The sequence below is a fragment of the Cucumis melo genome, chromosome 11 (genome assembly GCF_025177605.1).
Source record: "Cucumis melo cultivar AY chromosome 11, USDA_Cmelo_AY_1.0, whole genome shotgun sequence".
Classification (NCBI taxonomy): Eukaryota; Viridiplantae; Streptophyta; class Magnoliopsida; order Cucurbitales; family Cucurbitaceae; genus Cucumis; species Cucumis melo.
This window is the reverse complement of record NC_066867.1, coordinates 22754977-22763370: the sequence shown is the minus strand read 5'-3', so window position 1 is coordinate 22763370 and position 8394 is coordinate 22754977. Positions and strand designations below refer to the sequence as shown.

Genomic DNA, 8394 nt, shown 5'->3' with positions numbered 1-8394 from the left:
ATTGATAAGATTTGTGTCCCCTTTTCCCACAGACATAACATATCAATTTCTTCTTCTTGATTTTTCCACCAGCAGCCTTGAACTATCCTTTCTTTTGTGAGTTTTTCTCATTCTGCCTTTTAAAACTTTTGAACCTATCTTTGCCAATAGTAGAAGATTCAGGTTAGCAATAATATAATTTATATTTTCATAAACGAGCTTATCTTTCAATATGTATGCTTCTTTTGTACGTTTATGGATGATTAGCTCATGAAGTTTCAAGTCCTTTTTTTAATCTTTCAGGTGATTTTGGTAGTTGTTCCATGACGAAGGAAATTTCTCGAGCAGTACATTCACTTGGAGTATTTCACACATCTTCATTCCTTCAAATAGAACATTTGCCTCAAATTCTCATATTCATGAATTTGTTCTACAATAGGTTTCTCTTCCGTCATTTGAAACTGTAGCTATTTTCCAACAACATACTTTTTCTAGCCTGCATCATCTCCACCATACTGAGTTCCAAAGTACTCCAGATTGCTTTGGTAGATTTTTGGACCACGAACAGGTTGAATATTAGACCTAACATATGGTTCAATAGATACCTGTGAACTGTCTTGTTGTCCTTTTCGTATTTCTCAGGATTAGCTATAGACACTTGGTTTAATTGGTCAATGGCAGGAGGGCTCGTGGATGATTCTAGATCAGAAGAAGGTGCTGGAATGGTTACTGCAGTATGCAGATCAGATGGTAGATCTGTGGTAAGAACATAGTTAGCTTCTAACTACTAAAAGAAGATCGATAATCTTTAGGACCATTGACAGTAATTCGTTCCATCAAGTGGTTCAAATTTAGACAGATTAGGAAGAACCTTATTGGATTTGTTGATTGACATTGTTTAATTGTTTTTAGATTGTAGTAAAAATAAGACAAGAATGTCAAACAAAATAGATTGTTATATCGTGACGAATCACTGTCCCAAAAGCAATTACGACCAACCGATGTGCCAATCGTGTTGTCGGTTACTTTCCAAGGTAAACACAGCTCCCCTATTCAGACGTGCACTCGTTGAAATAAGGAATGAAAACAAAATGAAGATGCTCAAAATAGTGAAGAGAAATAGAGATAGTTTCCGAAAGCGACAGAGATGGTTTTCGGATGATGCAAATGGTGAAGACAAGTTGAAACATATAGAGCGGAAAATCAAAACTGAAGGGTCAACGGGAGAATGTGAGAACCGGATACATGAGATAACGTAAGAACCGGATACCATAGACATGATACCATAAGCGATTATAAGTTTAAATGGATAAGTAATAAATAATTACCTCTTTTTGATGTAAGCCTGAACCCGAACCACCCGTCCAACTGGACAGACGATAAAGCGCATATGGTGAAAGAGTTATGTTATCACCATCAACATACTTTGCTTATGGGCTTAAGCCCACAAGTCATTTCCAACACAAGACAACTAGCTTCTCTTCACTATTCACACCTCGATTGTTAGTTAGCATCCTCTCAAAACTAGTAAGTGGTCAAATTTATAAGTCTTATAGATATTCTATTGATAGTGTTTTGCTAATTAAGAAGATAAATTACTTGAATATTATGTTATTTGATATCTATATTATGAATAATTTGTTAGTCACAAAAGTGGCCAAAATACTAAGTTCAATAGATATAAATTAAAGTTGATTCAATGTACTCATGTTTATGTGATGCTAATGAAAGATATGATATTATGAAACATAAGGATATTATCATGAGTAAGACAGATGAAACACCATCAAAACTCGACATGTTATTAGCCCCCGATATTTCATTCACATAGTCATAAATCCATTCTACTTAAAACCTAACTAGAGCAATAGGTATGTGGAGATAAACCTTGTTTCTATCCTCCAAATCGCCCTATATCCCATATTAAACAAAAGAAAAATGCTCATAGCTCAAACAAGAGGTGGCTTTAATGAAAATTTCGCCCAAAGAGCACAAATAACTAGCCAGCCTTGAAATCTCAATTAACGACTGCAACCAAATTCTAGATGCTTTTTGAATTTAAACAACACGTGGAATTCTTATTCATAAGCCTGACCACAACACACACCACTATTGAAAAAAGATATGTTTCTTAATAAGATTACAGTTTGTTGGGACAATACTATGAAAAGTCTTCCAAAGGAAAATATTAATCTTTTAAGGGAAGATTAGATGTCAAAACCTTTTTCCACCATGCACGATTAGGGCTAACACTAGAAGGGGAAAGAATCCCTTTAGTTTGAATAAAAAGCCTATAAGCATTACTTGGAGTGAAATTCTCATTTTTAGTGTAATGTTAGATCCACAAATTGGAAATCCTCGTTTTGTACATAGAAATAGACAAAATTGTAGTAACATCCACCTCCCATAAAAGTTTATGTAACTTAGTGACATCCTAACCTTCCTTCAGAAAAAAGCTCAGACATATTAACATTCTCCCACACCCGAGGTGTAAATGGCTTAAAGGAAGGCTCCCTTGGTAGCCACATATGGGTGAAAACAAAAGTAGCCTTCCCCTTTCCAATTCTTCTTCTAATGCCACTCTTTAACAACTTGTGCCCCAAAGCACACTACGACGCCGAACATACAACATATTAGAACCTCAGACACATCAATCAAATACTTATAACAAAAATATTTCCCTGTAAACAATCTTGTTAGGAGGCTAGTAGAGCTTTGAAGAAAATGTCAAACTTGTTTCTCCGATAAGACTTGGTTGAAACCTTCAAAATCCCTAAAACCCATTACCCAACAACTATCAAGAGCACATAAATTTTCAACTTTCCAATGGATTTGCTTTAAGTTGCTCAAGATCGACCGATCCAACATTCTTGCTACATGCGCCAGACTTTTATCCCTTAAGACCTAGGCTATGTTGGGCTGAAGTCGACCATACTGGAATTGTTTTTGGGTCCATTCCTTCGGTGTTCTTCTATCCTTCTTTTTGACTCTTTTAACCGCAATTGTGAAATCTAGCCACAATAGAATAAATAAAGATTAATGCTAAATTGGAAAACCTCTATTGCAATTTATGAATTCCAATGGCTACTATTTAATGATAAATGAGATAAATACTAATAAAAGATATATTTGTCATAAGAGTAAGTTAATCCTAGAATTAGGATTAGTTTAGTATTGAAATAAATCTCAATTAATAAAATGTTTCAAATATACATTCACTCAAAGGTATTTCAAGTCGACACCGGAGGTTGTATCAGATAAATCGACACAACTAATGCATATTATTATGATAACCCTACAAAAATGACAAAATATTTCAAAATTTGTTTTATATTGGGGTAGAGTCGTAAATTAGCCCTAAATGGCACTTTTGAAATTAACTTTATTTTCTTTCTTCCGGTCTTTTTCATTAGGGAAAAGGAAGGAGAGGAAGATCAGGGGTCAGGGGCAGCCGAAAACTGAGAAAAAGAGAGCGACACAGCAGCTGACGAAAACTTCTGCAACGGAGGAACTGAGTCGAACAGTTACCGGACGGAGATTGAAGTCACTGGAGGTCCTTCCGCCCAGTTAGGAGTGGCGTTCAGTTGACGGAGTACGTCAGTTTTTTCGAGCAGTTTGACAGCGGCTTGGTGGCTGGTCTCGAGCGGTGGCGGTCTTGGCCGTGGTTTCGAGCCGTCAGAGTTGAGTTTAGCCGTTGGGTGTTATTCTGCCGTTGGTTCTTCTTAGGTTTGCAGTGGGTTGTTCCACACGTGGATCTCCGGTCAGTGGTGGTTTTCGGTAAGCTTTGGGTCTCTGTCTCTCAGTTTGCTGGTGTTTGGTCGACGGTATAGTCGGGTTTGGTGTAATTTACAGATTGTTGCCATCTTGTTGATATCTGTAATTGTTAATTGTTAATTGATTGCAAATCCTTCAAGTGTTCTCAAAGTGAATGTATTTTTGTGTTGTTCATTCTTCGATGCTTTGTGGTTATCTGGCTATTGCGTTCTATATTTGGTTCTATGTTCTGGTCTAGTACAAGAAACTTATACCAAGTGATTTCAAAGCTTGAAGTAATTTCTAACAAGTGGTAACAGGAGCTTGTTCAGTTATTCTGTACCAGTGAAAACAGGTATACATACTTAAAAGTCAATGCAGAAACCACGTTGTAGCCTACCCAAGTTCCTTACAGCACTGCATGAGCTTCAATGGCCATCATTAAGCACCATCACCTTCTCCTCCACTTGCTTCAAGCATGTTCCAAGGATCCTTCTCTTAAAATCACAAGATCGCTTCATGCTCTCACAATTACAATGGGTCCTGTTCCAAACCAGGCCATATTTGTGCATAATAATCTTATGTCCCAGTATACTTCTATTGGGATGTTATCCATGGCACGTAATCTGTTCGACGAAATGCCCCATCGAAATGTGGTGTCTTACAACACGATGATTAGTGGGTACGGCCGACTTGGATTTGTGAAGGAAGCATGGGATTTGTTTTCGGAGATGAGAAATTGTGGTTTTGAACCGACCCAATTCACATTTGGTGGGTTATTGTCGGTAGAGTTGTTGGATGTTTGGCAGGGTGCCCAGTTGCAGGGGTTATCGGTTAAAAATGGACTATTTCATTCTGGTGCTATTGTAGGTACGGCCTTGTTGGGGCTGTATGGCAGGGATGGATGCTTTGAGGAAGCTCTACGGGTTTTGGAAGATATGTGTTGGAAAAGTTTGGTGACATGGAATTCAATATTGTCATTGCTTGGTCGTAACCAACTTGTGGATGAATGCAAGTTAATGTTTTGTGAGCTTATGTGTGAAGGGATGGAACTTTCAAAGTTCTCTTTTGTGGGTGTTTTGTCTTGTTTTTCACGCGAAGAAGACTTGAAATTTGGCCAATTGTTACATGGTATTGTGATTAAAATTGGCTTTTATTATGAAGTTCTGGTTGTAAATTCTCTGTTGAACATGTATTTACAATGTGGAGGCTTTTTCTTTGCTGACAAACTGTTTGAAGAGGTGCCTGTACGGGATGTTGTGACATATAATTCAATCATTGCCGTAGGGACAAAAGTCAATAGACCTGAAATAGCACTAGAACTCTTTTACAGTATGGCAGCAAATGGACTAACTCCTACCCAGGCATCGTTTGTAAACGCTGTCAACTCTTGTAGTTGTCTTGGAAGTTCAATTTATGGAGAATATTTTCACTCAAAAACTGTTCGTTATGCTTTGGAGTCTGATGTATTTGTGGGTACTGCTTTGATTGACTTTTATGCCAAGTTCAAAAAGCTCTGAGAAGAATGTGGTTTCTTGGAATGCTTTGATTTTGGGTTACTCAATCAATTGCTACACTTCCTCGTTTTATTTACTGATAAAAATGCTCCATTTTGGTTATAGACCTAACGAATTTACATTTTCAGCCATTATGAAGACACTATTAGTTTCAGAGTTACCTCAAATTCATGGTTTGATTATAAGAATGGGATACGAGGAGAATGATTATGTATCAAGCTCTCTTGCTTCTTCTTATGCCAAACATGGTCTCATATCTGATGTCCTGGCTTATGTCTCTGATTCTAACAAACAGCCTTCTGTTGTGCATTCTAACATAGTTGCAGGATATTATAATAGAGTTTGCCTATACGATGAAACACAGAAATTGCTTTGTCCTCTTGAAGGACCTGACCTTATATCTTGGAATATTTTGATAGAAGCTTGTGCAAAAATGAATGAATATTTCAAAGTTCTAGAACTTTTCAAATGCATGCTTGTACACCAAATCTACCCAGACAATTACACATTCACCTCCCTTCTGAGTGTTTGTGCTAAACTGTGTAACCTTGCTCTGGGCAGTTCAATTCATGGCGTTATGATAAAGAATGGTTCAGGTTATTGTGATACATTTGTGTGCAATCTGCTAATTGACATGTATGGAAAATGTGGAAGCATTGAATGTGCTTTGAAAATATTTGACGAAGTGAAAGGTAGAAACTTAATCACATGGACAGTTCTAATCTCTGTTCTTGGATTACATGGACATGCTTATGAAGCCATGAAAAGGTTTGCGGAAATGGAGCTTTTGGGTCTTAAACCAGATAGGGTAGCTCTCATTGCAGTGCTTACAGCTTGCAAGCATGGTGGGCTTGTTGAAGAAGGAATGGAGTTGTTTAGTAAGATGAAAGTAAAATATGGGGTTGAACCAGAAATGAATCATTATCAATGTGTGGTTGACTTGCTTTCTTCACATGGACATGTTGTAGAAGCAGAGAAGGTGATCGCCTCCATGCCTTTTCCCCCCGATGCTCTTCTATGGCGTATTTTCCTGGAAGGCTGCAAAAGACAAAGGACCTTATAAGAACATACAAATGGTATAGTTTTGTCCGCTTGAGGGATTGACACCATATCTGGGGATATTTTTGTGGTAGTTTTGGGGAGACTAGAGCAATGTAGTTGGCAGTTATATACTCTGGAGAATAAAAAAAAACTGTTGTCTAACCTGTATTCAAAGGTTTGGAGTTAACTGCCACATCAGTAATTTTTCCTTCACATGATGTACGCTATGAGTATGATTATGTCCTCACAAGCTTTAACTTACATAATAGCAAGCAGTCTCCGTCGTTTGGCTTCCTGGCATGTACTATGCAGACCATAGCACTAGAACAAAATATAGCAACAAAATTTTCAGGGTTATAGCAGTTTCTAGAAACTGCTATTACAAGTGCAGGAAAAATGTGGGCTGGTATGAATTTTTATATTTCCTTATCATCAGGGAACTTATTTTTCCTTGATTTAGCGTACATCAAAATCTCTCCCCCTCCATTAGCTACCAACCACCTTCCTCCTCGTTCCCACTCGTCGCTAGAATGGCAGTGTCCGACTCTGTTCCATATTGGATCTTTTCCTTGCAGGTGCAAAAATGGAAGATGAAGAGAAGTGGAAGTTTTGTCCTATGTTGGGGATGAGGGTTCAATTTTCCTGCTGAAAAGGGAGTTGATTACGAATAGGTTGAGGAGGATTTGAGCAACAAGAGTCCTCTGATGAACATTGCTCTTATTCTCATCCACAATGGAAAATCCTGGAGTAAATCTTTTATTCTTTGTTGATCCTATGAGGAGTAAATCTTTTATTCTTTGTTGATCCTATGAATGAAGTGTGGAAGGACAGTGCACCTCTATTTTCGTATAATCCTACGAGAGGGCCCAAGCAAGGTTCTAGGTGCATTTATTCGATGTAAAGGTGTGTTCTAGACTTTTTAGTATCTTCTTTCCCCAGACGCTTTCCTTTGGTTTTAACATTTATTTGATGAATTTCTTTAGCTAAACCGTTTTTGGATTTCGGAAAGATTGCAACTTGATAAAAGAAAGTTTCCGGATAGAGGTTTCCTTTTGAGGGGATCATGATGATAAAGATGACACAAGTTAGAGTTTGTTTATTTAAGTTGTCAAACATACGCCAAGATCCCACATGCCACTACTTCTATCAAAATTCTCAGGTGTTCTTTACTTCCTCGTTTCTTTTCTAATTTGTTTTTCTCTCTAGGTTCAAGTTCAAAAACAGGGTTTTGTTTTCGCCTAGCTCTAGTGTTATCAAAGATTCTTTCATTTTCCAACTTTTTACGGATCTTCACAAACTAGAGAGCATTCTATGAACTCTTTGGTTAAGTAGGGCGTACTTGTTCATGTTTTATCACTCTTTTTTTATATGCTCTGTCTATTTACCCTTTACCGTTTTGAAAAACTTTGTCTTGGGGTCTCTTTCCAATGGAGGTTTGATCCCTGTCTTTTCTTATCTGCCTTGAGAATAATGTCGAGCTGACAATTTTCTTGTCTAACTTGGCTTTCGGAAGGTTAACTAGGAATGGCCTATCAAGTTACTTGAAGTTCAACCTGTCATCATGAGCTTAATCTTCCTCTCTTTTGATCTTCCCTTCCCGTTTGCTACTATAGTTGAATCTAATGTTAGGGACGTGGTGAATCTGGTTAACAATGCTTGTCAGATTTTACTGAGGTTAAGAATACTGTCGATGAAATTTGTGTCGGATACTGTGCCTTCTTGTGTGTAACAAAGTTACTCATTATGTAATCTGCCATGCTCCAATTTGGAAGATGTTGAGCAAAGTTGGGTTGTCGTAGTGACGTTCTGATTTGGGTTTTGGATGTAATTAATGTTTACCTTGTTTCCTTTGCCCATGAGTTGGGGTTTATTGAAGTTCCTTTTTTAAAAATAACAAAATTTGTGTTCTCTTTCAATTATTCTTATTGATTGTTTAGTACCTTTGAAAGCATGATCAGCAGGATGCCATTCTTTATGCTAGGGCTAAAAAATTTTCAAACTTGATGTTTCTTGATACTTAGCTATTGAAAGTACATTATAGTTCCTAATGTTATGACTCACAATATCCATGTCCTTTTGTTGTATTTTCTTATTTTGAGGTTGC

General features: G+C 37.4%; 1 non-coding gene across 1 annotated transcript; it reads left to right on the top strand.

Annotated features, from left to right (window-relative positions):
* The first annotated feature begins 3329 nt into the window (after positions 1–3329).
* Positions 3330–8144, top strand: LOC103496365 (uncharacterized). The gene is made up of 2 exons (XR_007824761.1): positions 3330–3756; positions 7804–8144. It is a non-coding gene; the product is annotated as an uncharacterized LOC103496365 (transcript).
* Positions 8145–8394: the final 250 nt, after the last annotated feature.